The sequence below is a fragment of the Triturus cristatus genome, chromosome 8 (assembly GCF_964204655.1).
Source record: "Triturus cristatus chromosome 8, aTriCri1.1, whole genome shotgun sequence".
NCBI classification, from domain to species: Eukaryota; Metazoa; Chordata; class Amphibia; order Caudata; family Salamandridae; genus Triturus; species Triturus cristatus.
Genome location: NC_140591.1, coordinates 1,596,634,058 through 1,596,641,520, shown reverse-complemented (window position 1 = coordinate 1,596,641,520; position 7,463 = coordinate 1,596,634,058). Strand labels below are relative to the sequence as shown.

The following is a 7,463-nucleotide window of genomic DNA, read 5'->3' as shown; positions in this document are numbered from 1 at the left end:
AATTCAGCAGTATGCAGGTGGTACTCAGTCTTATAATACCATCATTTCACTGAATCGATTCTTACATAGAATGCATGAGATTCAATGGCATGCCATTTGATTGTTGAATCTGCACTCAGTCAGATTCCCTTCCTCACCAGCAGTGGACGTAAAATCGCTGGGTATCTGACTAAATAGACAGCTTACTACTATGTCTTCTCGCATGGCGTGCACAGTTTCTGCATCTAGATCAACACTGTACTCTCTAAAACGGTTAAAAAAAGTTCTCAATACTTTGGTCTTTAGACTATTTATTCATGCATTTCCTGTTTCTTTTTTTTTGTTTATGGAAACTCAACTTTTATTGGAGTGGGAAAACATTGAGCCTTTAAGAGCCCTTTATCACCCAGCAGGTAGGCTGGTATCTGGTACAGAAACATCTGACCACATCACTTTTGTACTCCTGATAACTGACTGCATTATTTGAAATGCACTCCATACAAGCCATGCAATCCAGAGGATCCAAACCACTCACTGAGCCTTTCTGGTGGTCAGCAAAGTCTGGGATACAAAAAAACACTAGAAACAAAAAAATAACATCATTACTAATTAGTCTTTCTCTGGCACTTCCCATACCCTTAGCAATTTACAGCCAGAAGACATCATATGTATGAACTTGATTTCATTCTAGAATTTTTTTAGAGAGCATGGGGCAGATTTATGAGCCCCTTGCGCCACTTTTGCGTCACTTTTAACATGGGAAAAGTGACGCAAAAGTGGCGCAAGGGGCTCATAAATCTGCCCCCATATGTTTAAGTTTCCTTCACTTACAACACATTCTGAGAATGTGTCACTTTCCTTGCTGCGCATATAATTTGTAGCCATTATCATTACATACATATTTTTGACCTTTATAATAAATTCCAAATCTTTCTCTTATTGTTGATTCAGATAAACAGAAACAATTATTTTAAAAGAACAGAGGCCCATATTTTCTCATCTTTGACACAAGGCAAAGTTGCAGCAAAGTAGCTAAGCTGTCTTGCACCAGAGGGAGGAAGATTTTTTTTGTTGCCATATCTACTAGTGTAGAGTGCATTTCTTCTCTACCTCAGTGCTGACACACTTTTGACAGCCATACACCAAATCACACAACCTTGTGCCAAGGTCTAAGGGTGTGTGTGTTCTTTGAAAAATGGGTTCTCTACCAGAAGGATCCCCTTCCAGTATAAAAGCCATGCTTTAAAGCTTTTTTCTCACATTATAATTATACTGTACAATGCATCACACATGCAAACTTGGATTAACAAAGAAAATTAAAATGTTTATTCTTGTTATGTTTGCCTCTAGTATGCATAGTATTTTGGTGCAAATTCCTTTCTACTAATGTTTATAAATTGGGATTTGCATCCAAACCCAAGGATTATTGCATGAGAGCTTCCATGCACCACCCAACGAAAAACCTCTTGACGCAAAGTAATGCAAAGCTTTGCACAGAGAAACTTTCCATTACTTTTTGAGATTATCCAATGGAAATCCTGATTCTCATTTGATAGTAAGTCCCAGATGAACAATATATGAAAGGTTTCCAAACTCAGCTCAATGTATAAGTAAATCTGGGCATATATGTAATTTTTGCTTTCTGAGACTTGCCTCCATTCCATTAATGTGTTTATCTTTCTGTCATATATTCTACAATTGCCTGATCAACGCTGTTTTCATTACCTTAGCTTTCATTAGCTCTGCTCATTTCTCTGTAACACTTCTTTCTTGTTCTTAGACCTCTGGACTACTCCAGATTTAATGTATTCCTCCTATCTGACTCCCTCCTTTTGTCACATCACTGTTCTATGTCTTTCTATCCCTATGCCAAACCATTAAGCCTAGTTTTCTGGACTTCAACAACATTCTGTCAAATGCTGCAGGCAAATCCAAGATAATTAAATCAGCACAATCTCTCTGTTCTAAAATCTAGCTGAGATCATCCACCAGCACCTGTAAAGACTATTCTGTGCTGTAATAAGATCTAAAACTGGATTGTACTGTTACAGTCAAAGTGTGAAATCCCGCATTCTATAGAATGCCTAGGTAATGTATGGAGTGCCTGAAAATGCCTGAAAATCGAATGTCAAAGTATGAAATGATTGATATTTTATACATTGCCTAGGCATTGTATACTTTGCCGGATTGTCTGCCGGCAAAGTATATAATACGCCTAAACCTGCCATTTTATTCCCGCCCGGCAATGTGTGAAATCCGGCATTCTATAGAATGGCTAGGTAATGAATAGAATGCCTGAAAATCGAACGTCAAAGTATGAAATGATTGATATTTTATACATTGCCTAGGCATTGTATACTTTGCCGGATTGTCTGCCGGCAAAGTATATAATAGACCTAATCCCAGAGACAGCACAAGTTATCAGCAATCGAGGGGCAGAGACAGCATGAGTTATCAGCAAGCGAGGGGCAGAGACAGCACAAGTTGCCAGCAAGCGAGGGGCAGAGACAGCACAAGTTGCCAGCAAGCAAGGGGCAGAAACAGCACAAGTAACCAGGCAAAGAGCAGGTGGCTGCCGTGCGGTGGTGTGGGGAGCGACCTGCCTGCAAGCAGGGTCAGAGGTCGTGTATAGCATCTGGCTGAGGTTTCACAAACGCTCTGCCGTCATCCTTTCCCGTGGTTCTTGTATCACCATGTCGGAAGGGAGTGTAGTGCCAAGACAGGAATCACGCCATGCTGACATGCAATGACGGTTCTGCGATGAATTATCTCAAGTAAAAGCCAATGCTGCTAAAAACGGTGTTTTCCTAACGGAAACCAGTTACCAACAGTTAGTGGACGATGTGAAAAAGGCTAAGACGACCATTAAGAAGGAACCACGGGACTATTGGCTGGTGAAACACTATGACGTAATGATGGTCGAGAATTCGACTAAGTTGATCTATCCTGTTAAAGAAGGTACGAGTCCTATTCAGTTTTACGTCGCGGACTCTGAGTTATTTCACGTACTCCATAAGGCCCATTTGGCTATTGGTCATGGAGGACGGGACAGGATGTTGAAAGAACTTTCACCCAATTATAAGAACATTACCTGTCATGATATTGAGCTGTACATTCACCTTTGTGAGCCTTGCCAGAAGAAGCAAAACGGTGTTAAAAAAGGAGTTGTGGTGAAGCCAATGGTTTTTTCTGAATTCAACTCCCGTTGTCAGGTCGATATCATCAATTTTCAGTCCCATCCTGACAGAGAGTACAAGTTTATAATGGTGTACCAAGATCATCTCACTAAGTTTGTAGTTCTCAGGGCTCTGAAATCAAAGAGAGAGGAAGAAGTAGCCTACAAACTCGTCGACATATTTACGTTGCTTGGTGCTCCAACGATTCTACAGTCTGATAACGGCAGGGAATTTGCAAACAATGTGGTAAGCAGCCTAAAGGACTATTGGCCCACCTTGAAGATCGCCCATGGTAAGCCGCGAAACTCACAAAGTCAGGGCAGCGTCGAAACAGCTAATCAGGACATTGAAAATATGCTGTGTGCTTGGATGCAAGATGAAAAAACTAGCTGCTGGAGTGAGGGATTGCGGTTCATTCAATTTATGAAGAACAGAGCTTTTCATTCTGGGATTAAGAGGTCACCATACGAAGCTCTGTTCGGCTCCAAAGCTTGAGTAGGTCTCTCGACGTCGTCCCTGCCTGACGACGTTTTACAAGACGTAGAGACTGAGGAAGAGCTCGAAAAAATAATAGAGAGCGTACAAACAACACAACAGCAGAAAGAAAGACGAGATGAATCAATGCAAGAGGTACAGCTCCCTGCAAAAGACATAGCTGAGAATGCAATCCATGATGGAGGAAACCAAAAGAGTGATGAAGCCAGGGTTATCGAAGAGCCTTCCATTTCCGTGGTTACCGAAAATCCTTCTTCGTCCGCTATCTGTTGCGTCTGCTTAAAAGAAACCAGCGGTGCTCATACATGTCGAATGTGTGGCTGAAACGTTCATGCCATCTGTGGACATTCTCCTAAAGACAATGATGGCGACGAAGTAGAAGGTTATGGGGTTAGCATTTTTTGCAATGTTTGCTTCAATATTGAGAAAGCTATCCAAAGTAAAATGGAATCGAAATCGAACCTTGAGATTCAGGCCAAAAAAATGAAAAGGGATTCTGACAAAAAAATTCCTCCTGTGCCTTTGGGTGCCACTGTGCGAGTTCCAATTCCCGACGTCGACAAAGGGCGGGGTGACTCACGCAATCTCTTGGCAGTTGTTATGAACGTGACGGAAGATGGCTTTTACCGACTTGGAACTGCACAAGGAATCTTGAAGCAACTCTATGCCAGATCACAATTCACTGTATGTCCAAAGAACTTAATGAGAATTGAAGACGTTCCTGACCACGAAATAACTCTCCGATCTGCAGCTACTTCTCAGTCCACAGGAAGCGGCCAAGGATTCGTCAGGTGTATGTGCAAGAAGAAATGCCAAAATATGAGGTGCCTTTGTGTGAAAAAGAAAATTAAGTGCAATTCAAAAGGTCACTCTAGCCTTTCCTGCTGCAACAAGTAGGTCATGCCAGTTCTGCTTTGTGTTTCACGGGTAACAATATTCTGTTTGCATTCTTCTTTAAGTCGTGAAATGTATATAGAAGATCAAAGTGCCAAAATAGAAGGTGTTTTTGTGCTGCAAACAAGTAGGTCATGCCAGTTCTGCTTTGTGTTTTACCGGTAAGAATATTCTGTTCACATTCTGTAGGTCATGCCAGTTCTGCTTTGTGTTTCACCGGTAACAATATTCTGTTCGCATTCTTCTTTAAGTCGTGAAATGTATGTACAAGATCAAAGTGCCAAAATAGAAGGTGTTTTTGTGCTGCAACAAGTAGGTCATGCCAGTTCTGCTTTGTGTTTTACCGGTAACAATATTCTGTTTGCATTCTTCTTTAAGTCATGAAATGTATGTACAAGATCAAAGTGCCAAAATATAAGGTGTTTTTGTGTGAAGAATAAAAGTGAGTACAATTCCACGCGTTACCCCGGCCTTTCTTAGTGTAACAAGTACTTCAATCTGAGTTCAGCTTTCATTGTTTTCCGGTAAGAATATCCTGTACTTTATTTCGTAGTTTTGTTCTTTCAGCTTCAAATGCGTATAAATTAATAAAGGCTTCTCATCTTGTGCCCTTTTAACACTTTGCGTAAATGGTACTGGTCATTCTGTATAATGCCTAGAAATCTCATCTTGTGCCCTTTTAACACTTTGCGTAAATGGTACTGGTCATTCTGTATAATGCCTAGGAATTGTATAGAATTCCTAGGAAAAGTATGTAACATTTACACCAAAAACGTATATTTCCTAGTTTGCCTCTAAACCATCAGGCATTCTATACATTACCTAGGCATTCTACACAAGACCGGGATTTCACACTTTGCCGAATGCCTAGGAATCTCATCTTGTGGCCTTTTAACACTTTGCGTAAATGGTACTGGTCATTCTGTATAATGCCTAGGAATTGTATAGAATGCTTAGGAAAAGTATGTAACATTTTCACAAAAAACTTATATTTCATAGTTTGCCGAAAATCATCAGGCATTCTATACATTACCTAGGCATTCTATACAATACCGGGATTTCACACTTTGACTGTAACAGTACCAAATAGAAATCTTAAAAGATGAAAACACCTTATTAACATGTTTTTAAAAGTCCTGATGGGCATAGATAAAAGAGAAATCAGACGGTAGCTACTTGAAGTAAAAAGGTCAGCTGAAGGTTACATTTGTCATGGAGATGCCACTGTATGATTCCAATTGAGAGGCACTTCCGCTGTTTCTAGAAATGCCGTAGAAGGCACTGTAAGTGTAGGGATCAGTTTATCAAGTCCCATATGTAGAATCCACACTTGGCAATGTTCAAGATATTAACTAAATATAATAGAGTGATCAAGCTCTTTCATTCCATTCGATGCCATTAGATCACAGGTGCTGTAGAACTACAAGGGGGTATATGTCCTGCAGATCTCAGTGTATTTAAACACGGAGTACATCTTAACATTGCAGTTAATGCGCGAGCGGCCCTTGACCCTGTTTTCAGGCCAGGTCGCTCCCCCAACACGGTAGCACACCCTGCTCCTGCCGTGCTCCTGAGCCCTGCTGCCTTCCGGTTCGATCCCTGGTGGCCCAGTGGTGGGTGTCCTTCAGTGGTACCTGTTGTTTCTCTGTGCCTCTCCTCCCTAATTTCTGTCTTTCTTTTTGCTGTCTTGATTTCTATCTTTCTTTGCTTTCCCCACTGTTTTTATTTCCCAACTTGTATTGCCTTTTCTGTGCCGTTTTTTTTTACCCGCTGTTGTATCCCATTATTCTGTATTGCCTTGTCTGTGCCGCTCATTCCCCTCGCCCCCATCCCGGGTCTGCCCTGCGTCTGTTTCCCGCCGATGCCTCCTCTGCGGCCCCGCCCTGAGCCCCAATTCGCTCCCGCTCCCCCCTCCCAGATGCTTCTCCCTCCCTCGACCCCTCATAATGCAGGCCACTGCACGCTGATGGAGCGGCCCTTGACCCTGTTTTCAGGCCAGGTCGCTGCCCCAACTCGTTAGCACACCCTGCTCCTGCCGTGCCCCTGAGTCCTGCTGCCTGCCAGTTCGATCCCTGGTGGCCCAGTGGTGGGTCTCCTTCAGTGGTATCTGTTGTTTCTCTGTGCCTCTTCTCCCTAATTTCTGTCTTTCTTTTTGCTGTCTTGATTTCTATCTTTCTTTGCTTTCCCCACTGTTTTTATTTCCCAACTTGTATTGCCTTGTCTGTGCCATTTTTTTACCCACTGTTGTATCCCATTATTCTGTATTGCCTTGTCTGTGCCGCCCATTCCCCTCACCCCCATCCCACATCTGCCCCGCGTCTGTTTCCTGCCGCTGCCTCCCCTGCGGCCCCACCCCCGGGCCCTGATTCGCTCCCGCTCCCAGCTGCTCCTCCCTCGATCGACCCCTCATAATGCAGGCCGCTGGGTGGCCGCACCGCTGATGCGCCAGAGGCGCGCCTAAGGCAAGCCCGTCTGCGCCCGTCCGCGCCTGGACCGCGCCCAGCGCAATAACCCCTGGCCCCCGCAGGAGCCATACAACCAGGCTGAGCTATGACACTGCCACCCTCCACGCACTCAACACTGGCCGATCATCCACCTGCTACCGAGCCACCCCGAAGCGCACCCACAGACCCTTCTCCTGCCGAACGTGCAACTTCACCTGCCTCCACACTGCCACCCCGCCCCCCCAGACCATGCAACAACAACCACTTCAAGTGCATCTTTCTCAACACCCACTCTGTCCACAAACACGCCATCGAACTCTGGGACCTCCTCGACACAACTGAACCGGACATCGCCTTCCTCACGGAAACGTGGATGAATGCTCCTCAGCCCCGACATTGCCATAGCCATCCCGGACGGCTACAAGATCACCCGGAAGGACCGCATCAACCAAACCGGAGGAGGAATCGCCATCAT

General features: G+C 43.9%; 1 pseudogene; it reads left to right on the top strand.

The window, feature by feature from the left end:
* The first annotated feature begins 2,894 nt into the window (after positions 1-2,894).
* On the top strand, positions 2,895-3,974 carry LOC146806283 (KRAB domain-containing protein 2 pseudogene; annotated as a pseudogene).
* The last annotated feature ends 3,489 nt before the right edge of the window (positions 3,975-7,463 follow it).